Here is a 26,147-nt window from a genome sequence, read left to right as displayed (position 1 = left end):
GCTGAGACGGGTGCATCACCTGAGGTCAGGAGTTCGAGACCAACCTGACAAACATGGAGAAACCCTGTCTCTACTAAAAATACAAAATTAGCTGGGTGTGGTGGCACATACCTGTAATCCCAACCACTCGGAAGGCTGAGGCAGGAGAATCGCTTAAACCCAGAAGGCGGAGGTTGCGGTGAGTTGAGATCATGCCATTGCACTCCACCCTGGGCAACAAGAGCGAAACTCCATCTCAAAAAAATAAAAAAATAAAAACCAAGAGCGAAATTCCATCTCAAAAAATAAAAATAAAAATAAAGAGGTAGTATCATTACAGAAAGTCCACAATACCTCCTCTAGCTTTTCCCTGACTGAGACTTATTCATTTAACAAATAAGAATGAGGAGTTTCTGGAGTTAATGGGAAAAGGACTAGAGAGAAGCCAGTTTGAGTCCTAGAAGATCTAGATAAGTCAGTGAACCACTCCTGTTTCCCTTTTTTTTTTTAATAGGATGGAAAAAGCACAGGCTACGAAGTCAGATGGTATAATCTGGGGTTCAAATCCAATATTCCTCATTACTTAGCAGCCTGGGGCAAGACAATATTTGACAGTTTGTTTTCTTTTTCTATAAAATGAGACTAGTAATCACTTAGCAATTTATTGTAAGAACTTATAAGTTAAACAGGAAAAATATTCCACAATGCAAATTCAATAAAAGGCATTTAATAAAAATGTGTTAAATGAATATATAATCAATAGGTGACAACTATTATTATTGAGAAAATCATTTTTAATGAAATGTTTGCTTAGCCAAGAAGACTAGAAATGGTAAGTTGAAGGAAAATAAGTTGGCCCAGTGAATAGTGGTTAAAAGAATGGATCCTTCAGTCCTAGCTTTGAGCCCTGACCCCACCAATAACCAGCTATGTGACCTTTTGACAAGTTGTGCAACCCCCAGTTCTCTAATCTGTAAATGTGACAAATAATACCCACTTCATCAGCCTTGGGGAAGCTTAAAAAGGAAAATGCCTGGAAAAGACTTGGCACAGTGCCCATCATAGTGTAAGGCCTTTCTAAATGGAAGATCCTATTGCTAAGATGAGTATCAAAGAGAATGAAGAATCTCAGTTGCATCCACTTCGTGGTACAATTATATAAGTCGATTGAGAAAATGCTTTGTAACCAGAAAATATATAAACACATAAGGAATTGTTATTGTTATTAGGAAAAATAATGATGCAACAAATAAATGACTTGTGTTGGAACAAGTGCAAACCCCACGAGGCCTTTCTGCAATTGACATGTGTCAATGTGCACATGTGCTTGAGAAAGGTATGGGGTTGGCTTGTTTAATTAAAGGATAATTTCTGTTGTTGCTCTCTGAGTGTACAAAGTCATGAAGTGTGGATGTTTAAAAGGGAGGCTGAAGTAATGTGTGGAGAATGTAATTGATACTCTAAAGCTGTTGATTGTAAATATGCTCAGGAGGTAGATAAGTTCACACTGTTTTATAGCAGGAAGGCTTTTTATTGGTAATTCCATGTAATTGTGAAACTGGAAGAATCACTGGACTGGAGGTTTTCTATGTTTCCAGCAGGGAGTATTTCCTGCTTCACAACCCTGAAGAGCCAGAACCCCACTGCCACGCCCCCTCCACCCCTGGCCCTACAGCCACAGGCCATGACTATCCATTTTCTGGGTACAGGGTTTTCTCTGAAAGGACCAAGAGAAGGAAATAAAGAAAGCTCTTCAGATAGAAACAGGCCCATTGGTTGTTTTCCCAGGCTGGTTTCCACATTCCCAAGGGTGTCCATTACCCATAAGCCTGTGTTTCTTAGGGTTCTTTCAACTACAAATATCAGAAAACCTGTCTACACAGCTCTGCTGGGGAAGAGCTAATCTTACTGTGGTCAAGCCTTGCAAACTAACAGGAACTGAGACATAGAAAGCCTTCAGGAACCAGGAGATTGGCTGTCTCATTCTCATGCCCTTACTTCACACTGTGTCCCTTCCCTCTCTACTGTGGGTTTTCTGGTGTCTCTTCTACCTCATCTCCTTTACATCTGCCCCATTGTCTTTTAGTAGACTGGTTCCTCCTTTCCTCCACAAATATGGTGGAAGATTATTGCACCCCAGCTCTCAAGTTTGACTTAAGCTCAAACATCTAGCAAAGGATTGGCTTCCTAGCTGAGAGACCATTGGGCCAGGTGTCCACCATCTTTATCTATTGGGTCACATAGTAACAATATGGCTGTCATGGCATTCTGAGGCAGTAGTCAGAGAAGGGTCATAGGTGGCACAGATACCCTAATAGGTCTCTAATGCACTGAGGTATAAAGATATGACAGTAAGTTTTTAATTCCTAGAGATGAAGCCCAACTATTGAATTAAAATGTTAACAAACACAGAGAGGACTTACCCATGCATGGTTTACTCTCTCCTCAGCCTTAATGGAGCCAAGAGGTATATGATGCTCCCATTTCAAAAACCATCTTTCACATACTCAAAAGAGGCATGCGGTGGAGTTAACCTTTCAATTCTACCTTAATGACTCAGTTTGGCGTACTTCCTTTTGACATCAAGCAAGTATTTTGATTACCTATGGAGCACAAATTACAGCTGAGATGGAAGCACCCATTTGAGGTCAATGCAGGTTTTTTTCTTGCTTTTGAAGGAAGCCACAGATAAAATCTGAAGAGCTCACCGTGACTTGATTTATATCTACACAACACAGAATAAATAGGATTAAATGCCAGATGTGTTGACAATGAATTTTCATAATGGCCTCTTTCTTCAAACAGCATTGTTCTAAAAGTATTACCTCATCACTCAATTGGTATAACAAGCCAAGGGCTATTTCTTGCCATGTTATAGCTGACAAAACTGAGGTTCAGAAGGATGAAGTGTTTCCCAAAGTCAACTGACTGGTAAATGGTAGTCAATACTAAAGTTCACATCTTCCCAATTATAATCCAATTGCTGTTTTGCTATATCACTTTGCTTCTTTATGAACTACTGGATCTTTTTCCCTCTGCCTCTCCAGAGCTATCCTCCACTCTTCTCCATCCTGTTTGGTGCTCCAGGGGGATGACTTTATCAGTTGAATTCACAGAATTCCTTGGCCTCTGGCTTCTAGTGAATTCAGTCAATAGGAAGCACCAGCAAGAAATCAGAGTGAGGTCAGAGTATTTTTTGGACTCCTTCTTGCAAGATCTGTCTCTCTCAAAGGCCGCAGCTCCTACTGGATAGCCCCTACTTTCTCTAGGTTTCAGTAACTCCCTCTTCCTCTTCACCTCGTAGAGCTAAGAGTGGTAATATCGTTCAACTCTTGCTACCCCTAAAGTGCTATACCACTCCTTGTTGGTTTTCCTTACCCCTTCCATCTCTTCAGCTCATCTGAATTACCCTGAGTGTGAGTGTCTCATCTTTTTCCTGCCAAAACACTGATCAACAAACAGTGTGCATTAAACTCCTGATTATTGTGTGATTAAAGCTTATGTAGATATTATTTCTAATAGTGTAAATAATATCCTTTAAAATAACAGATTTTACAATCTATTACTTGCAACTCACTACTCACAGATATTCTTTTGATTTTAGTCAGACCTTATAAGTTTTTCCATCCTACATTCTAGCTTCTTTCCATCCATGCCAAAGGAAACATCCTTTACTGATCCGAGCCTTAAGTAGGCAGTCTGGGCAGCTGGAACTCACTGCCATGGTTCCTGTCTACCACATTTGGGATTATCTCTACTCCTCCACACAGGAAGCTCAAAAGAAGAGGAAATACGTAAAGGAATTGCCTTCCTTGAGGGACACATGGGAAAAAAGACTGAGACTGAGAGACAGAGAAGTGTGACCAAAAAACAGAGAGAGGAAGACAGCTTGATAGACTGCACATAAAACTACAAACTTGCACAACCACAAGAGACAGCCCAGTCCGTACTGACTGTGCATAGGCAGGAATTGTACCTGAATTTCAGTCAACTGTTTATTTTCTGCGATATTGATTCTGCATAAGACTAAATACAGAGGGTGTTAAGTGGGTCACCATATTCCTCTCTCTTCACCCAGATATACATACATAATAAGTCAATATTCCCCATTCAAATTACTCTGCATGGCTATTTTGGTGTTTACTGATCCCTGTCAGCCAACTGTGCTCAAAACACTAGCAACAATCATGCTCCAAATGACAAATTTACTCAATCAGAGTAGCTTTCCTATGTCTCATGACTGCCCCAGGATCCAGCACAGTGCCTGGTACACAGTGCACATTCAGGACATGTTTTGGATAAAAATGGATGCCTGCAGGATTTTGGAAATGCAAAACAGTCGAATCATGTCAGAGAGAGAATGGAAGAAGGTGGAGGGGCTCTAAGAGAAAAGAGACAATGCAGGATGTGCTGTCAGATGGCTTTCTGTGCTCACCTTCCTGTTCTCTCTCCAGCCACCTGGGGAAGAATAGTCACCCTCTCAGAAGCTGCTACTTCTACAGCCCACCAAACTTGGCTGCTTTCCAAATTCTAGCTGTAAATGAGCATTAATGCAGGCATTTCAACTCAATTTGTGTCTGCTTTGACCAAGAAATGCTTAACAATGGAAGAAAATAAGTCCTAAATTATTCGCAGAGGAGGGCACAGCATGGAGCAAGCTGAGAGGGTGGCTTGCACTGCATTCTGCTCCTTCACACCAAGGAGCCACAAACCTGTAAGCCACAAAGGCTGTAATAAAAGACACCTCCAGCCTTTCTTGGCAGTCAGCACCTTGGTTTTTCCTGGGTAACTAAAAGACTCAAAAATAGTTTTTCAGACACCATTTTGAGTCTCCACAAGAAATTCAGAATGTTGCTGAAGGTAAAATATTCAGCTCTCCAGAAAGCAGGACAGAAAAGTGAATTCTTTTCTGCTGCAACAAAATGTTTTATTTTATTCTCTCTGGTAAGAAAAGAGCAGGCACCACCCCCACCACCTTCTGCTGCACCCCCCTCCATAGAAATTTTGGGCACAGTCACACCATCGAACACTTCCCTATGCCTGACACTTCTTAATCCTCAGGATCCGGAGATTTCACTTCAAATACGTTTAAGATACATTTTCGTGGGTTCAGAGCTGGGACCTGCAGAAAATGCTTAGATAAACAAAGTTGGTTCTTACCTTGAAGGAACTTACAATCTAGCATTTAATTTTATTTTCATGTATTTATTTATTTGCTTTTCAGCCTGAAAAGGATTGTGGTGGCTTACAGAAATGCAAATCCTACAAATGAGATAAAATGAAACTCAGAATAAGCTGGTAAAGAAATCAGGAAAGAAATAAAATGAGGACAAGAAACATAAGGTGAAGCTAGGAATGAAATTAACACCCAAATTACAGCCTGTAAGATTCTGTAGCTCACTAGGTGTGATCCTCAATTTGACTCTAGGCTCCCTAGAAGACAGGATACAGTCTAGAAGAACAGACACGCCAGGCGTCCAAATAACCACAGAGGTGAATGATGTGAGATCTGGAGCCAGGTCACCTGGGTTCCACATCCCAGATCACAGTTACAGGAGCTAAGCCAAATCATTCAGTTTTTCTAAATTGCCCTTTCTTTATGTGCAAAATGGTGACAATAGTGCCTACTTCATAGGATTATTTGAAGAATAAAAGCATGTATGCCTATAAGAATATAAAGTACCCAGTAAGCACTTGCAGGCGAGTGAATATCGGCTTCCTTACTTCCTGCTAGGTTCTTTGGCTGGGTTACGAATTAAATTGACATAAGACAGGAGAAGAACCATATTAAATTACATATGTATGCAATGGAGTCCTACAAAATATGAGACTTGAAGAAGGGTCAGATGATTGAAGCTTATATAGCATCCTGAGCTACCCACACAAAGGAACAGGGGCTAGGGCTTCTGGAAGCAGGTAGCAACAAGTTATGGAAGGGTCAAGGGTGGAAACGTATGTTGAATAAAGATTGTCTCATTATGCAGATAAAAAGTCTCTCAGGTAATGAAGGTTGCCTGAAGCAGCCCTTTTCCCAGTACAGATACAGTTACTAATGTAGATTTCTCTTACAATGGTAAATTTTCTTTTATGACAGGGCAGCTTTTCAGAGCCACCCTTGTGTCTACAGTTTCTCAGAATAACCAGCTCAGAATATACCAAAGAAGTATATTTTAGGGTGGCATATTTTGACTCTTACAGTCATATTTTGGGGTGATGTGTCCAGAGCCCTGATAGGCTCCATAAGCGCTGCCTAGTACAAGACAGAATATGACAAATGTTATAACAGAAGTTCAAGTTTATTACCAAACATAGGAGAAAAAGATAGATTTTAACTAAAGATAGGGAAGGGATGTAGATCAGGAAGCATTTTGCACAGGAGACAGCAAGCAAGTGTACATTGAAGGAGAAGTCAGATTTTGTCCACCAGATGGAAGAAAAAAGAAATGGAAGGTATTTTGAGCCAAAGGAATAGTATAAATGTGAAAACAGAAAAGCACATCATGTGCTAAAGGAACAATAAGTATTCGAGAATTCAGACATGAAGACATTTATCATCACCATATTAGTCAAGGAACTTGTAGGTATCAAATGGCAGAAACCCAATGCAAACTGGCCTAAGAAAACAAAAAAGGTGAGTTGTAGTATTTCACACACCTTCGAAGCTCAGGGGTAGCTTCGGGCACAACTGGATCCAGTACCTCCAGCAATATGTCATCAGAATTCTATTTCTGTCCTTCTCTCAGCTTTACTTTCGCCCACGTTTGATTCCTCCTCAGGCAGATTCTCCCATTGGAATACTACCCAGCATGTCCAAGTTTTCATGTCTCCAATCTCAGGTCAGTGGAATGGCCACATAATCATCACTTAAGAGATGCTACGGGAATTTTAGAGCATTTCAGAGAATATTTCTGTTCTTCTGGGCAAAAGACAGGATGGTCCTGGGGCCATGTGGCTAGTGTTAGCCAAAAAAATATGAGTGGAGGTGACTTTTCCACATACAGGAGTTTGTAAGCAGCTGTCAGCCATATTCCCTTCACTTGTCATTGTGATCCTGGTTCTCTCGTGTCAAGATAAGATTTCGCCGGGCGCGGTGGCTCACGCTTGTAATCCCAGCACTTTGGGAGGCCAAGGTGGGCGGATCACGAGGTCAGGAGAGCGAGACCACGGTGAAACCCCATCTCTACTAAAAATACAAAAAATTAGCCGGGCCTGGTGGCGGGCGCCTGCAGTCCCAGCTACTCGGAGAGGCTGAGGCAGGAGAATGGCGGGAACCCGGGAGGCGGAGCTTGCAGTGAGCCGAGATTGCGCCACTGCACTCCAGCCTGGGTGACACAGCGAGACTCCGTCTCAAAAAAAAAAAAAAAAATAGGTAAGGTTTCATCAACCCGGTGAGCAGAGGTTCCAAGCCTCTTCTCCTCTGTCTCAGGTTAACCTAATGGTTTTCTCTATTCTACAGAAAAAGCTTGTTCATCTCACTTCCAGCATTGGGATACTTGCCAACCAAGGCATCACTTTCCACTTGTCCTGTCCTGATCCTTGTACGTGTTGGTGAACTCTTTCAAGGCGTGTCTTCTAGAAAAATCTCTAAACTCCTTTAACACCTTCTTCTTTTCCACAGACCAGAGGCTTGTATTTCCTACTAGTCAGATACCAATACTATATGGCCTACCACAAAATGCAGGGCAAGAATTGGTGGCTTCAACTCTGTAGTCAGGTAGATTCATGCAAATCTCCAGGAGCTGGTTATCCCAGCCCTGATTTGACAAAGTTTCCTTCCATCCGTGAACATCGGCAGGTTGTTTCTCACTGCTACTCATGAGTAAGTGAATCACCTGGTTATCCATTTTTTTGTATCTAAAAAAGGCAAATTTTCAGCCCTTCTGGGTCTTTACCCAGGAAGCAGCCTCACGATGTGTATAATAGTGCACTGGCATTCGGCTGGGTCCGATACATGCCTGTACTAGGTGCAGATCGTCTGGCAGCAAAGGAGTTATAAACACTTCCTGCCCTGCGCAAATTATAAAGTAGGCAACATCACCTTGGCTCGCCCAGCACCTGAATGTCCTGAGCTCCTTCCTTCTTTGCGGTCACAGCCTTCCTCACCTTTGCTGCTCTCTGCTGACAATTTAAAAACCTGACATGTGTTAACTCTCTCCTTGTCTTCCAACCCACCCACTTATCACCTCAGTGCCATGCTCCCAGGTGGCAAGCAGAGAGGACTGTGGTTTGATGAGTTCATTCATACCGTGGCTTTAATTACTGATAACAGCTTGATTATACACATTCTCAAAGGCATTGGAAAGTTAAAAGAAAGTCCTTTTAGGTAGCAGTCCATGTCAAATGCAGTTCTTGAAATCTGTGTCCTTTTCATTTCCTTCTGAGTAATTCCTCTCTGTCTCTATTAACAAAGCCTTGGATACTCCATGGTTTACTAGGCAGAAACTTATCCATCCAACACAGCCACATGGATACAGCTTTGTGCTTTTAGACAATAACCACTTAAGAAAACCTGACCTTTTCCCCCACTCTTCCATTCAGCCTGTGTCCTGCTAAAAACAAGAGGACGTCCTCCCACATTGTCATCTGCTCTGCCCTACTCTTGAGAAGTCGAGTTGGGAAAACAGGCCCTATAAAGAGAGACACTGCAATGCCATGGGGTGAGGACAATAAAAGTGGCACTGTCCCCTCAGAACTCTTGCATTTGCTTTTAACGCAAAAGGGCCCACAGCAAATTATCACCATCCAAGAAAGAGACAGTTCAAACGGAATCCTGGCTGCCATGTTGCACAAGTCCAGGGGCCACACCATTCATTCAAGGGAATGGAGCTCCTGGAGGTGTGCCACAGAGTGATGCTGTTAGGAGGAGACAGCACAGTTAACGAGAGGCTCTTTCAAAACTTAGCAGCCAGTTCCACCTACTCTGTTGGGCAGGTAAACCCACTCTGGGCAGTTGATGGAGATTATTCTACACTTCAGAAGATTTTCTAGAGATCTCTGAGTGAAAAACAAATTAAGAGAGTACCAGGTGGACGTGAAACTTCCATATGTGACATAGTCCAGAAGGGGGGGTACTCCCTGACCCATCCACCCATCCTGACTTCTGATACCCTTAGTATCTAATATGAGTCACACTCATCAAAGCAAAGGTTTTTTTGCTCCATGACATCTGTTCCTTAAGGTTAACAAATATGTTGTGATGGAGTTATGGTTGGAAATTTAAAACTCTTTCCCTGTGATTCACCACATATTACCTAAAAGTTTCTGGAAATCTTTTTTCAGTTCTGAATTTCTCAGGAATCATTTTTTAAAAGAATGTATTGTCTTCCCTAACAAAGGAGTTCTTTCTCCTCACTTGCCAATTTGTGTTCATGGCATATTTTCATTTGGTGCTGCTCCCAGCCCTCTGAGCCACCCACTCTTCTGCTCCCTCTTTCCCACAGTTTAAATCCCCTCAATTTGCCAAGTCTGTTGATTGTATCTCTTCAAGTTTGCTATAACCTGTTTCCTCATTTCTACCCTCAAAGGCATCATCTCTCTTTTAACAGGTGACCTTGACTCCAATCACTCTCTCCTCCAATCCTTCACAAACATTGTTTCCTCCTTAAAAGGAAACCCCAGGCTGGGTGCAGTGGCTCATACCTATAATCCCAGCACTTTGGAAGGCAAAGGTAGGTGGATTTCTTGAGCCCAGGAGTTTGAGACCAGCCTGGTCATCATAGGGAAATATCATCTCTACAGAAGATTTTTTTAAAATTAGCTGGAAGTGGTGGTGCGTGCCTGTGGTTCCAGCTACTCAGGAGGCTGACAGGAGAGGATCACTTGAACCCAGGAGGTCAAGGCTGCAGTGGGCCATAATCATGTCACTGCCTGCCAACCTGGATGACAAAACAAAACCCTGTCTCAAAAAAAAAAGAGAAAAAAGAAGCCTCAAAATGTTCCACTGCTGTTTAAATACCCTTAATGGCAATTAAGCACAAATTAAGGACAGGTCTTCAGTCCGGCATGAAAGCATCTCGACAATATGTCTCCAGGTTGTTGCGTTTCCCATCATCCTCCCAGACTACAGCTTCTCAAAATATGGCCCATGGAAATAAGGACCAGGAACTGATCCAAAACTGCTAGTCTTTTCCTCAGACCTCAAAAGGTAATTATGAGCAATTTCGCAGATGATTGTTTATACCTATAACTGAACATTTTTACTGAAAATCCACTAAGTAGGCAAGGGGACCAAAATTAGGTAGTCATAAGCTCTCATGAACACCATAGAGAGTTTCTCAAGAACTCCAATGCAGTATTCCAAACAGTCTGGCTATTGTACAAAAGCCACATGCACACATGTCGATAAGTGAAATTCCTGTGGATAGGCAATGGGTAGACTGTGAGGTATTTTGCCTAAACGGTCCCTAGTTTTAAAAAGTTTAAGTACACTGCTCTAGGAGTAATCTAAATACCAGTCAAACTAAGACACTCTGTTCTCTGAATAAGCCTGTATGCTTTTCTGCCTCTCTACCTCTGTTAACTTGGTTTCCTCTGCCTAGGATACCCTTCCTATATCTGACTATATAAATGTACCTCCTTCTGGGTTCATTTCAAAACCTCCTCATCTCATCAGATATGATGCTAATGTCTGAACCCTAGGTGGTCCTTGAAAATTCCTGTGAAACTTAACTCATCCTATCACACATTACCATATTTATATGCTTGCATTAATTCCTCTAACAGATTGCAATCTCCTTGAAGGTAAGTATTATGCTTACCTGATATTTACAGCCCTTCAAGCACCTAGCATAATACACAACACATAATGACCATTCACAGATTTTCACTAAAAAAAAAAAAGCATCAGCCACAAAGATATAACTCTACAATGAATTTTCCTTGGAGTAACAGAATAGTTTTATAGAGCTGAGTTACTTTGGCTAATGTAAATTGAACTATTCAATTCACAAAGATAGTTATCACATATATAATTCTATTTTAAAATTAGCAACAGGCAGGATGAAGCATTTTAGGAAAGAAATGGTAAATATGTCTAAGCCTGGTGCCTATTGAGAATTACAGTACCAAAAAAATTACCGCATTTTCCTGAATGTGCGTCCTCTCCACTACTGACCCTCTGCACATTCCCAGAGCCATACTTTCCGCTTCCCTCTCCTCTTCATCTCCCCTCTGCCACATACAGGCACACACACACACACGTGCATGCATGTACACACATACATACAAGCACATGCACACACATGTTCCTCCCCAGCCCATTTAGGGAGCTCTCTGAATGTTGCTTTTTCTCATAATTTGCTTATGCCTTTAAAATGGGTTAAACTACAAAAAGTTACACTTTCCTAATGGGCCAATATTTAAAACTGTATATTCCCACTTGAGTTCTAGAAGGCAGCTGGGACATAATGAAAAGAACACTGGCCATGGACTCTTGTTACTGGGGTTTCAATTCCAGCCCTGCCTCTTTCTGGCCGCCTGTCCTTGAGAAAGTCATCCTCTGAATCTCAGTGTCCTTATCCTGAAGATGGGGATAAAAATCACTATATGCTTCACAGGGTTCTTCTAAGAATTCAATGCAATCATGAATATGGAACAGCTATGGAAGCTGTAAAGTGTTCTATAAAGTTACTGCAGAGAAGTTAACCTAAACCCAGGGATTTTATCCGATTTTCACACCAGTGCAGAATATGTCAAGTTTTAGTTTTTAGTGTGACTTCAGCCCTTCTGTAAAGCAGAATGACTGACAGTCTGGACTTAATGAGTGATCAGAGGAAAAGAGAGGCAGGGAAAGCGGAAAAAATTAGATTTATTTCTTGATGTTTCTCAGACGCTGATAAATGACAGCCTTCAACCCTTTGAGGACACATTTCCAGTCCTCTCAGAGTCTATGTATCACTGCCTTAGTCACTCGGTTAACCTGTCAAGTGCACAGAGTTGGCAAGGCTTGAGCTAGAAGCAGAAACCTCCCTGAATTCACAGACACCTTCCATAAGCTTCTGTTCTCAGGAAGTTCAACCCCTGTCTCCTGGACAGCAAAGAACTAAGGCACTTCTGACCTCCCCAGTCCCCGACGAAAAGGCAGATGAGAAGTCAAATGGCAAACATTTCTCAACTCAAGAGTCATTGATGCTAAAGCAGTTGCAAAACAGGGACGGCCAGTTCCCTATGTTATTAGTATTTCAGGCCTGGTGGCATGGCTCTGCAGTACAGAATGTGACGCCAATGTAGATGCAGTTCTTAATGAGCCAATTATTTTCTCCCAAAAATTGGGAAGACTGGTTGAAGACGACAGATGCTGGATGCCTAATACCCACCAGTCATCCAGCAAACATAATCGGGGGGAAAAAACATTCATTCATTTATTCACTCAACAAATATTTATCAGGCCCCACCTATGTACCAGGTATTGTTTCAGGCTGTGGAAACTTAACCAATAAGAGCTCTACTACTGCAGAGTATTCTTTCTGGGAAATGTGTATATGTGCACATAGTTGTGTATGCATGTGTGTGTAGGTGTGTGTAGGTGTGGGTGTGTGTGTACATACACGTCCACTGGGGAGCAAGAGGGAGAGAAAAATGGAGAAATTAATTTTAAAACTAGGATAATTTCAGACAATGCTAACGGTCATTAAAAATGATACAGAGTACGGCCAAGCGTGGTGGCTCATGCCTGTAATCCCAGCACTTTGGAAGGCCAAGGTGGGCAGATCACCTGAGGTCGGGAGTTCAAAACCAGCCTGGCCAACATGGTGAAACCCAGTCTCTACTAAAAATACAAAAGTTAGGCAGGCGTGGTGGCAGGCACTTGTAATCCCAGCTATTTGGGAGGCTGAGGCAGGAGAATCACCTGAACCTGGGAGGCAGAAGTTGCAGTGGGCCAAGATCTTGCCACTGAACTCCAACCTGGGCAACGAGAGCGAAACTCCATCTCGAAAAAAAAAAAAAAAAAAGATACAGAGTAATATGATAGAGATTTTAGGGTATAATGGCAGAACAGCTTTAGTTGGAATAAAGGAAAACTGCTTCAAAGAAGTGACATTTGAACTAAGATCTAATAAGAAGGATCCAATTGTGCAAAGTTCTACAGAAAGAGTCGGGGTGGAAGGCATGCCATCATGAGAAACCCCACCTTCTCTATTTGAAATAGTGTTTCCATGATGGAGTCTCCATACACAGCTCATTGATACTTCAGGAATTATAGTATCAAAGTTGCTTATTCCTCCAATCCCCTGGAGCCCAGGAACACTCTTGGGATAGATCAACAAATTGTCAAGAGCCTCATTTTGCCTCTTCCACACAGGATGTTCCTTAATCATTTCAGAGTCTCTTTTCACAGAAGATCCCTGAAATTTACCTTTAAAAAGTAAGACAATGTATATGTGTTTGTGTGTGCCTACACACACATGCATATATACACACACATGCATATATACACACACAGGTGTATGTACACACCAATATGTATATACACACATATACACATGTACATATGTACACGATTTAAACCCAACTTCTAAGCATGGCTGTCAAAGACTTTGAAGTGGACCTCAGAAGTTATGATGCTTGAGAGCACCTAGAGGAAAACACTCAGTCAAGTAGGGGAGTAGGTGTCTTTGTACCCCTGACCTCCACCTACCTCAATACCTACCCCAGACTTGGACATGGATTAGTGTCTGAGCAACCTGGAGATGGCAGAAGCTAGAAGTGGTTTTAAACAGTGCATGAAGCTGATTTAGAGATCAGGCAAAAATAGGCAGTGTAGCAGGGGAATAGAACATTTGAGGCAGGAAGTACAGCCCCATTCAGGTATGGAGAGGATGTGCAGCTTTCCGCATCTCAAGAGAAAACCTCTTCAGGGATATGTTTGTTTAATGTGTGCCTCCCCTCACTGACATGTCCATAAGGCTAGGAACCCTGGTGCATTGACTGAAACATAACAGATTCATGATGAACTCTTATGAAGGTCACTGCCAATATGACCAAAGATGAACATCACCGAGGAGTGTGAAGACAAAATGGAAAAATGGGAGGGGATTATTTGTAGGCACAACAGGCAGCTCTTCGTACACCCATGAACACATGGGGGCAAATTATGCAAGTTAGGAGGGGGCCAAGAGGTAGTGAGGAAGAAGTAGGTTATTGCCATTAACTGGTCCCCCTTGTACCACATGATAAAGAAGTCTGTAGATGCAAACACTATCCAGGCTAATATGGCATTTTAGGTCCTTGGAGGGCCATCTAGATTCCGTAGTCAAATTATGAGATCATTTGAAACTGTAAGGAAATACTCTGAACACAATCCCAAGTAGGCACTGTATTCAACACCAAACCCGGGCAAAAAACTGGTTCCACATGTCCATCCTAATTTCCTAAATAGTTGCTGCTAGGCTCACCATCCTATTAGGAAATTCGGGTGATGTGGACATCCATGTTTTCTCAACAACTCTGATGTATTGAGCTATAGCTCTGTGATCTCTGCAGAGAAGGAAATGCAAGTTATTTTGCCAAAGAAAATTCACTGTCGTGTATGTCTATGCATCGGCAGCCTGATCAGATGTAGTTAGGAATCCTTTCTGGGAGAATTTGACCTTGGTCACTGTGAGTCTCACCATGAGTCCAGCTGAGGAGCCAAAAATTTTTCTTCCATCCACAGCAGGACTTTCCTCTAAATGTATTTTGAGCCCTCTGAGTGCTTAACCAGACAAAGGTAAGCCTTTGGAGGCCAGTGTACCAGCTTGGTGCTCAAAGCCTAAATATGTGCATACTTTACAAGGAGTATTCATCCAAAACTTCAAAGTTATTAACTCTCAAAATCCATAACATTAATAATGCTAGCTTTAGACACAGAGAACGAGGAGTGGAGGTCTTCACGGAGAAAGGAAGATTTAAAGATTCTTCCTTTGATGATTGGATTAACTTCCGTTGATAATTGGATTAAGATCACTTACTAAAGGACATAAGGATCGATTGATCGATCTCTCTCTCTCTGCCCACCACCCCCCAACCCCCACCAGTAAAATGGGCATAACAAAGCCTATCTCCCAGCATGGGTAAAAAGATTGAGATAATGTGTAAAAATATTCTTATCAAGAGTATCTGGCATTTAGCAAGGACTCCATAAATATTAACAAATAAAAAGGAATATAACAGAATTCAAGCTAACCCAATAAATTCCTTCCCATACCCTAATAAAAATGACTGGGATAGCTGGTGATATGCCAGTATAAAGCACTTGGAGATTCCAAGAAATTGCGGAGTGGGTGAGAGCAGAAGCCAGGGGTACCCTGGTTTTAATTATTCGGATGACCTCATGAGAGTCACAGGCTGAGTCATCTGGGGACACAAGCCCACACAATGGAGTCAATGAATGGTACCCGAGCCCAGTGACAGAGGTCATGTGTCCTTGTGGAAGCCCTGCAGCAGTTTCCTCCTCTAGCCCTGCACAGGGTACAAAGAAAACACATTTCCACCTCTCCATTTACCAAAAAAAGACTAGAAAACCTCCTGTCTCCAAGGCCTCCTCTTCCTCGAAGACTTCTAGTTCCCCTCTTAAAGACACTGCCACCTCCTCCTAGTAGTACCAGTTCCTTGTCACTGTAGCTCATGCTTACTGTAGAGCATAATATAGTGGTTACACATACTGGCTCTGGAGAGATGAGGCCTGGCTCAAGTCTCAGCTCTGCTAGCTTCCAGCCAAAGGTCCCTGGGCAAGTCATCTAACTTTTCTGTACCTTCACTCATCATCTACCCGTAAAATGGAGAGAAAGGTTAATTTCCACTTCCTAAGGTTGCTGCAAGGATTCAACAAGATGATGAATAGAAGCTGTTAGCAAGGGTCTAGTGTACAGCAAGGGCTCAATGAGTAATATCATCCCGGTCACTCTTTATTGAATCAGTGCAGGGCCAGAGTACCAAGGAAGAGTCTAGACAGAGCTCGACAAACCTTTATGGCCACAGTGGTAGGTATGGGCAGGCACAATGCAACCTCCAAAATCACTCTTCTTGCCCGCTTCAGCAAGACAAACAGGGAAAGGCCCCTGTGCCTGCCAAAACTTTGCCTGGTAAATAATTGATGTCCCCCTGTGTATTCTTTTATTCAGAAATGCCTTTGAAGTTTCCTCTCACCCTTGCCGCAGGGACTTGGGGGATGGGGAGGATGGGAGGGAAGGAACTGCAGAAGAGGAACAAGCAGTGTGTGATCAGGAAGATGGAAAAACCAAAGCCATTTCTGCTACAAGTTCAAGTCTGAAGTCAACAACTGTAACTTTTAATCAAGCAAGGATTCCTAGCAGCCAAGTGCCAAAAAAAGGGAAGATCAGGAAGAATTCAAAAGCGATTCCTAGCAACAGCTGTGGGTGCTAGACCGACAGCTCCCTCCTGGGGAGGTGACAGTTGGTGAAAACAGTCTGCAGTAGGCAGGAGTTTACCTGGGCAAGAGCAGCCAGCAAGCCTCGCAGGGACTAATTATGAAAATATGATTACAATGGATTAGTAATCTTGTCAATCAAAGCCACATGCCAGGTAGCACCTGGCAGTGGGTGAAAATGCCACTGGACAGAACAATGTGATGCTGTGGTTTTTTGAACAAAACATTCTTCCCCAGGAGGGAAGGCCTTCTGGGGTCCAGGGGATGAGAACGTGCGGGAGAGGCACTAACAGGCCCTCTGGGGAGGGGCGGGTGGAATGCTCGGCAGGACGGCCCTAGCACATCTGCAATCGAAATTCTACTTGGCGTCCCTTTATTGCCACCAGTGAGAATTGGTCCAAAGCTTGCTTCCTGTTTTACATAAGCCTGAACAGAAATTAGTATTATCTTCCCATGGCAGTCAAGGAGAAGTAAATAGAGTTTAAGAAATGATGATAATTGTAATAATAACCACAAGTACCTTTCCCTGAACACATAGAAGCTAGCTTGTGCCTAGCTTGGTGCCCGCACTTTACAATCTTTATCTCATTTAATCCTTACAAAACCCTGTGAGACAGGGTTATTATTCTATCTCTACTGAATAAACAGAAACTGATGTATGTTTTGAATTGACCAACATCACACTACGAGAAAAGCAGATCAGCCCAACTCCAGAGCTCATTCCATCATTGCCAGGTTCTACTGCCTGTTGCAAAATGGTAACCCAAAACCTGAGCTCTTCCCTCTCCCTTGAATGCAGTCATCAAATATCTGCTGTGTCACAGTGACAACCATGAAAAAAGGAAAGGCCAGAGTCCAGAGGGCAAGATGCATAGTTGGGAATCAGAACTATGTTTCTTTTTCCTTTTTTTTTTTTTTTTTTTGAGACCAAGTCTCACTCTATCACCCAGGCTGGAGTGCAGTGGCGCAATCTCAGCTCACTGCAACCTCCACCTCCCAGGTTCAAGCGATGCTCCTGCCTCAGCCTCCCAAGCAGCTGGGATTACAGGCACGCACCACCACTCCCAGCTGACTTTTGTGTTTTTAGTAGAGATGGGGTTTCACCATGTTGGCCAGGCTGGTCTTGAACTCCTGACCTCAGGTGATCCACCCACCTCAGCCTCCCAAAGTGCTGAGATTATAGGCATGAGCCACTGCGCCTGGCCAGAACTATGTTTCTTAATAAGAACTACTTTTTTTTTTTTCTTTTTTTTTTTTCTTGAGACAGAGTTTCGCTCTTGTTGCCCAGGCTGGAGTGCAATGGCACCATCTCGGCTCACCACAACCTCCGCCTCCTCAGTTCAAGCGATTCTCCTGCCTGAGCCTCCCTAGTAGCTGGGATTACAGGCATGTGCCACCACGTCTGGCTAATTTTGTATTTTTGATAGAGACGGGGTTTCTCCATATTGGTCAGACTGGTCTCAAACTCCCAACCTCAGGTGATCCGCCCGCCTCGGCCTCCCAAAGTGCTGGGATTACAGGCATGAGCCACCGCACCCAGCCAATAAGAACTACTTTTTATTGAGCATTTACCATGCCTTGTCATTGGATTTGTTAAATTAAGTTTAACCTAAAGCTGCCTCTTTAACATATTTCAACCTAAAGGTTTCTCCATGCGTAGTAACCTAACTGGATGTGTAAATGGACTACAACCCACTCTTGTGCCAATCACTGATGTGTAAATGGACTACAACCCACTCTTGTGCCAATCACCAAGTTTTGGCCAATCAAAGATGGCCAACTGTTTAAACTGGGTTTATATAAGGCAAATGCTGAGCTGTAACCAATCCAGCTATTTCTGTACCTCACTCCCATTTTCTGTAAGTCATTTTCCTTTTTCTGTCCATAAATCTTCTTCCACCATGTAGTTATACTGGAGTATTTCTGAGCCTACTCTGGCTCAAACGCTACCCAATTTGAGAAGCATTCTTTGCTCAATTAAACTCTGTTATATTTAATTTGTCAAAGATTTTTATTTTAACAGATTAAATGCTTTGGTTGTATTTTGATATTAAATCCCTGATGTGAATGTACAAAGGAGGTATTATTATTCTACTTTCCAGATGAGAAAATGGAATCTCAGAAAAGTTGGAGAAATTGCCCAGATGCCATAGAGCTGGCAAGAGTCAGAGGAAGAACTCTAGACGAGGCTGTTCTGATCCCTGAGCTCAGCTTCTTAGGTTCACTCTGTCCTGTGAGACGCATGTGGGAGCTTTAACAAATCCTCATCAACCCTCACCCTGACCTTGTATGCAGAGCACTCTGCTAGAGACTCATCAGTTTGCTCTTTACCTTCCCCCTCCACAAATAGGGATAACATTTGTCAAGTCATTTGGGGTGGGGAAACACAATTCTGTCCGAATTCATAGAATGAAATTTGTGAAAATTGTTAGCGAAAAATTCTACAATGACCTAGATTTCATTCATTACTTATCAGTGCTAAAGGATCAGAATGAAGAAGAAAACAGATCTGTTTTCTAGCTTATGATTGTTAGCATATGAAAAATGGAGGCATGCTCAGCTAAAATTAAAAAAAAATGAAAATGTTTTTGTAACATTATTACAGCCAAACCAAAAAAAAAAAAAAATAGTACCTCAGTGGAACATGACTTGGGCTGCCACCTTTGCTTTACTCTCTTTTTTAAAGCACTTACTATCCATCACAATGATTATCTATTTAGATGGTTTACAAACCTCCACCACTCCCCTGTGGGCAAGGGCTCAGTTTATAAATCGCATCTTGTGCATCTCTGTGTCCCAGCCCTGAGCACAGAGCCTGGTGTGATGCTGAGCAGCTACTCAGCCCAGCATTGTATTATGGGTTCCCTCTAGCTAATCTTATGTGGAAGCAGAGAGATAAAAGGATCTCTTCTCTTCCTTTTAAGGCTTGACATCCCCCAGTCCTGGGGAGAAATTGATATAGGTGATGTATAGGAAGTATTCACCCCTCAGACTTACACTCCCTCTCGCTGACCTAGAAGAAACAAACCTTTACAAAAAAAAAAAAGCCTGTGCACACTGGCCTTTTGCAGTGATGGATGATGTTGTCAGAAACTTGATAGGTACCATGAGCCACCATGAAAAAGGATCTATACATAAAGTACACAAAGAAATAAGGGGAGTACACTCCAGCAACATTGATAGATTCCCCCATTTCAAAGATGCCACTCCCAGTGTATACACCACAAGCACAGAGACCGAAGAAAGATAATTCTTATAAAGAAGGCGGATGAATGCATATTAGTGCCTTGAATGAGATGTGTGAATCCTGGGAACCAGAGGCTAAGTCTGTTGACAAACTCAGCAGATGCAGGAATGTGCCCATAGCTCAAAAGCAGCCTTGATCCTCAGTGTCTTCTCAGTGAACAGCATCTGGTTGGCCTTGAATATATGATTCACTATGTGAACCTAACTATTTCTGTACCTCCTCGTAAACCTGCAGGATGAAACCATTGTGTTTCAGGGAGGGAAGGGGAAAAAAAAAGAAAGAAATCCTTAAGAGAGCTGAATCATCCCTTTGAAATATGCTGGTAACTTATCCAGACAGCAACTTCAAAAACAAGGGTGCTTTAAGAAAAGAGAGCCCTCTTTGAGTTCTGAAGAGATGAAAATCATGCTGTTCTTTAGGTCAAAGGAAATGACTCGTGAGCTTTCCTGGCAGTGCATAAAGCACCTCAGTAGCTTCTTCTTTCCTCCAGGAGGAGGTCCTTCACCCAGTGAATGGCCTTTAACTCTCTGCCTAAAAGCATTGCCACCATTCACCCCTCACTGTCCTGAATGATGGCCCAGGTGCAGTCTTGCCATCACACCTCTATTCATACCATCAGCATCTCCTGGACTCCTTTCCATTCCGGGAAAATCTCAGCTATCCATCAAAACCCTATCAGATGCTTCCTTCCCAAATGTCTTAATCCATATAATCTCTTTTCTTTTGGCTCTGAATACTTCGGTGGGTGTCCCTGTGATTTCATTGTTCCTTCTGTCCATCTAATTAACCCAACGAGATAAGAAAGTCAATAGCTGATATTTACTGAACACTTAATAGATTTTGAGGCATTAAACTAAACCCTTTACAAGCAATATCACATTTATTCCTCACAACCAATCCATGTTGTAGCATCTGCTATTATGTCCATGTTACAGATGAGGAAAACTAAGGTACAGAAAGGTTGAGCGTCTTGCTCAAGGTCACATTATCAAGCACGAGTCCAGGCCTGTCTGCCCCCAGATCCTGTGATTTTAACCATCATAATGATCATAGCCTATAATCCTCCTGGATCTTCCACGGTACTTTATAGTGTTGTGCATTTCATTCATTCTTAGTGAGAGAAACTTTAGAATTACCTAAATTTTGCTCATGACTTCACAACACTATTCACTTACCCAACATTCGTTGAGAATTTTCCATGTACCAGGCACTGTGCTAGGTCCTGGTAGATAGAAATACGATGTGATATGATGATGAACAAGACACACCCCCTGCCCTCCAGGAGCTCATAGTCACAGAGTAGGGGCTCAGTAACTATTGGAACCAAATTACCATAAGTATAAGCCAATTACTGGTAGCCTTAACCAGGCATGTGTGCAGCAGCCTCTTAGCTAAAGGAAGCATCAAGCTGTAGGAAGACCACTGGACTGATATGCAAGAGTGCTGAGGTTTCCCTGAACTGCCAATAACATGCTGTGTGACATCCGGCAAGGGATATCTTGTCTATCAGCTCACATATAAAATTGAGAGGCTGGACAGCATCAGTGAATTCACAACTTGCCCTACCATCAGAATCACCTGTTCAATGATTTTTTTTATGGCCGAATAAGTATCTGGGGAGATGGATTAGGGAATGAATGACTGACTTAGCTGATCTCTTGTGAGATTTGGAACAACCAAGGCAGAAGGAGGCTCTACTCAACCATTGCCCCTTAATGATGTCCAGTTGATCTTTATTATTCACAGGCTTTATAGAGAGAAATTTGCTTACTCACTAAAATGTATTTGTAACTTTAAAATCAATACAGTGGCACTTTCACAGTCATTCAAAGACATGCTTAGAGTGACAAAAAACATTTAAGTTGCCCAAGGTACATGATTCCAGTAGAAGTCAGACAAAGAGATGCTCTTGGGACTCAGAACGTGATGTGGCACTTTGGCCTGCTGAGTACTTTGAAGTGAAGGACATTGGAAAGGTCAGCAAGTTCTCTCTAACCTTATCCTGCCCTTCTGTCTCCCACGCCTCTTGTAAATTATGTACATCTCAGAGCCTCGGTTTCCTCTTATAGAATATAGGGTAATATCTGCCTTGAACAATTGTTATGAAGATTAAATGGGATTGCATTAGTCAGGTCCTCTGAAAAGGAGATGCCAAGTCAGAATTAAAGTACAAGAAATTTATTAGGATGGGGAGTGTTGCTTAATGAGTAAAGAGTTTCTGTTTGGGGTGATGAAAAGAATTTGGCAATAGATAGTGGTGATGGTTGTATGACATTGTCAGTATAACTAAAGCACTGAATTGTGCACTTAAGAATGGTTCAAATGGCAAATGTTATGTTTTACATATGTTACCATAATTTGTAAGAAAAGAATTTATAAAGGGAATTACCCATGAGGTAAAATGGAAAGGGACCCACCAGGATAGGGTGGGAGAGCCATCAGACTATGACGCAGGTCTGACCGCAAGCTGAAGGAGAGAGGAGAGGAAGGAAGGAAAGTGTTTTGGGAAAGTTTCAGACTGCAGTGCAATTCTAAGGAAAGTTCAGCAAGGCCATTGGTGGGACCATTGTCTTCCAGGAAGAGGCTTCCATAGTATCCCTGCCATGCTCAGTCACTGCCTGGGAGAAGCCTGTGGAAAGCATGTCACTGGCAAAAAGGCCCTAATGGATTTCAGAGCACAGAAGCTAGAACCATTAGTCAAGTATGTTCCCTGCAGATGGGAATCTGAAAAGCCATTCTTATGGCTGCCCCAGGGGTCATGCATGTCAAGAAACTTATCACCCTGAAAAGATGGTGGAGAGTAAAAGTGGTGGTAATTTCTACACCAGCCATCAAAATCACCACCATTGTCATCAATCATCAGCACTATAATCTTTATCTCAGTAAAAGTTTGTTCAAAGTAACATACAACCCACTCTAATTAAATCAGTTCCATTTTGTGCTAGTTGTAATAAGTCTTATTGATTATGATACTCATCCAGACAGTTTAAACTACATTGTAAACATCAGAATGGTTAAACCTCTTTATCTTCTATAGGTGCAGGAGGACAGTAAGGTATGATTCAAAAGTAACACGTGAGTCCTGGGTTGTGAATGGAACCTAGGCAGAGACTTCAAATCCCGCAGCCTTCTACTACTTTATACACATGGCATTGGCCTCTGCTGGCTTGGGGATTGCCATGTTACTCATCTATCATCTGCCTGTATCACTTCATCACCTACAAGTGAAGTAACCAGAAGAGAGAAGTCAGCAAGGGCTTTCTTTCAACAAAAGTAGACCAGTATTCCATGGTGTATATGTGCCACATTTTCTTTACCCAGTCTACCATTGATGGGCATTTAGGTTGATTCCATGTCTTTGCTATTGTGAATAGTGCTGCAATATACATACATGTGCATGTGCCTTTATAACGAATGGTTTATTTTCCTTTGGGCGTATACCCGGTAATAGGATTGCTGGGTTGAGGGGTATTTCTGTCCTTGGGTTTTTGAGGAATTGCCACACCATCTTCCACAATGGCTGAGCCAATTTACACTCCCACCAACAGTGTAAAAGCACTCCTTTTTCTCCACAGCTTTGCCAGCAGCTGTTATTTTTTGACTTTTTAATGATAGCCATTCTAACTGGTGTTAGATAATATCTCATTGTGGTTTGCAGGGACATGGATGGAGTCGGAGGCCATTATACTTAGCAAACTTATGCAGGAACAGAAAACCAAACACCACATGTTCTCACTTATAAGGGGGAGCTAAATGATAAAAACACATGGACACATAGAAGGGAACAACACACACAGGGAGCTTTCAGAGGGTGGAGGGTGGGATGAGAGAGAGGATCAGGAAAAGTAACTAATGGGTACTAGGCTTAATACCTGGGTGATGAAATAATCTGTATAACAAACCCCAATGACACAAGTTTACCTATATAATAAACCTGCACTTGTACCCCATAACTTACAATGAAAATTTTTTTTAAAAAAGACATCTTGGTTGCTTCTGAGTTTTCAATTTTTTTAAATAAAGCTATTCTAAACAACAATAACAACAAAAGTAAACCAGGAAGTAGTTTCAAAACAGAGAATCCCAACTTGTTATTCATGGAAGCAAGATTATAACCCTGCGATGTCCCATTTAGACATCTAAGGTGATTCCTTTGCCTGAAGGCAATATATGTCTCATTGCTGTATTCCCTTCAGAAAGAAGACTATGATACTCAATCAAATGTAATAGGGAAAAAAAATCCTTTCTCTGTCTTCCCGTAAGGAGAAGTTTGTCAATTTTGGGTAAAAGGCAGAGCAAATGACTAGGAGAAAAAGGTAGACAGAAACAGGTAGGCTTACACAGCATTTTCAATTTTGAAACTGTTGTCTTTCCCCAGTAATTTAATTAGGTGATTCCCATGTCTTTTATCTATTCCTTAGGAGAAAAATGAATCTATAAGGATGGAGTAAAATCTTCAGTAATAGAGGTGGATGCTCATTTCTATTGCTATTCTTTCCACCAAGTAAAAGCTGTTGATTGTCTTCCCATTATGACTCCCCTTGCTCCTCCCCCCTTCTAATGAAATACCCATCTCCTTGGCCAACGGGGTTAGGTCCTTGACTGGCCCAAGGCACAGTCATATCACTCAAGCAGGACAATGAGAGTCCCTCCCTGGTATGTTTATAGACAAAGGGAAGAGTGGGAGAAACAAGGCTTTTTCTTTCCTCTAAGGTAACTACCCTTGGATTATTTACCATTACACTACCTTGGATTATTTCCCCTTACCACATGAAGAAAAACCATATGGTTTTTTCATATAAAAACCAAAATGACATAGAGAAGCAGAGATGGATAAAAAAATAGAGAAAAAGAAAGATTCGTTTGTCTTGATGACACTTGAATTATTGGTTTCATCATCCCAAAGCCTTTCTAACACTAACAGATGGTTTGTACCATGTAAGATGTCAAGGAAAAGAGAGACTACCAGATAAGATCCCTGAAGACAAATGTCCCTGATTAGCGAAGAGGGTTACATGTGTGGAATGTATTCCCTGTACCTCCTGATAATTGCCCCTCTGCTTGTGATAGAATGTATTAGCAGGGAGAAGGAAGGGGACTAAGGTGCTTCGGGACCGAGAAAGGCATTGCAATGTGGAGAAAGACATAAACTATATAAAAGTTGGTCAATAGTTACTCCTTTGAGATGAACTAGAACTCCAACACTGCCCAGTCCTTTGGTACAAGTGGACATAATGAGGATAGTTAAGTTTCTTAAAGATTCTGCAAACCAGACTGACCCTGAGGTAGGTCAGACTTATCAAGAGAGCCCAAGTCAAGTAGAATGATCAATCAATTGTCATCACAAGAAGCTGTAAATTCCAGAATTCATAAAACCAGGATTCAAGGTAACAAGTCAAAATAGGAGGCTGATGCCGGGGCTCAAAGGCAGAAAACTATCGCTCACCCTTTCTTCTATGAAGATAGCACCTGGCAATCAGTTTTCCCTTTGAATCATTTGATCCATAAGGCAGGTGCAGAATGATTAAGGAGGTTTTTAGCTCTCCAGGTAGGGAGGGAAGTAGGACCTTAGCAGTCAGCTGTCTTCATTCTCACCCCAAGCAGGATATGGTACACAAAACCAATGGTGTGCTGAGGAGTGTGGGTGGGAAGAATGGCAGAATTGTGCCATGCTGAGTTCTCAGGTGTAGCCTATCTAGTGGTTCTGGTGGAGGTGCAGCTAGAAGAGACACACACTCCACGAGCCCCTCAAGGAAGATGGCCACGCCCACTTTCTATCCCTCTCTCTCCAGAGTGATCACCTGCTTTGGAGCTGGCGGCATCCTTGGGACAGAAAACTGTCCTGCCCTGCTGATTACATTGGATGACACCATCTGCTACAAAGCCAACTCCAAAAATAGAACCCAGAACTCATCTGGAAAATGTGGGCTAGACAGCACACCGTCAAATAATGCAAGTATAGGAACAAAGAGATCTGGTCCAATTGTTGGAACACAAACCCCATCCTGCTCTCCATTCCAACACTAGCTCTGCTATTTATTATCACAAAGCCATTATCTTGATTACCCCACAGGTGCCTTGTTGGTCACAAGAGGAAATGATGAAACGTCCCAATTTTCATAGTTATCCAAGTATAAAAATATCTTTCCTGAGCAATCTGAAAGGTATTATTTCTTACAGGTTGCACAAGCATATGAAACTCATGAAGAATGGACTTGCTCCCTTTCCTTTGAACCCCTACTGCTTTCCCTGCTCTGGGTCAGAGAAAAACACTGTAGGAGAGAGAAAAAATATGCCTGACGGGATCTACCACCAGTCCATGCTGGCCCAGCTCGGCTGGGTCCTCACTGCTTTTGGCAATGCAAGGATCTCCTTAATCACCATCAGACCACAAGGAGGGATGTCTTTACCTTAAATCCAAATTGCGCTTCTATTTGCAACTCCTCTAAACCACTCACATTTTTTTCAAGCCTTCACCACGATCTTATCCTTTTACTCTGAATGCAAGACCTTCTTCCAAGACCATCCAATACGAGCTTCCTTATCTCACAGCTG

At 42.3% G+C, this 26,147-nt stretch overlaps 1 pseudogene; it reads left to right on the top strand.

The window, feature by feature from the left end:
* The first annotated feature begins 8,799 nt into the window (after positions 1–8,799).
* LOC116470636 (large ribosomal subunit protein eL6-like) overlaps positions 8,800–26,147 on the top strand; it is a 162,995-nt pseudogene continuing 145,647 nt past the window's right edge.

Source organism: Hylobates moloch, unplaced genomic scaffold (genome assembly GCF_009828535.3).
Source record: "Hylobates moloch isolate HMO894 unplaced genomic scaffold, HMol_V3 SCAFFOLD_6, whole genome shotgun sequence".
NCBI lineage: Eukaryota > Metazoa > Chordata > Mammalia > Primates > Hylobatidae > Hylobates > Hylobates moloch.
This window is presented reverse-complemented; position numbering and strand designations above follow the sequence as displayed.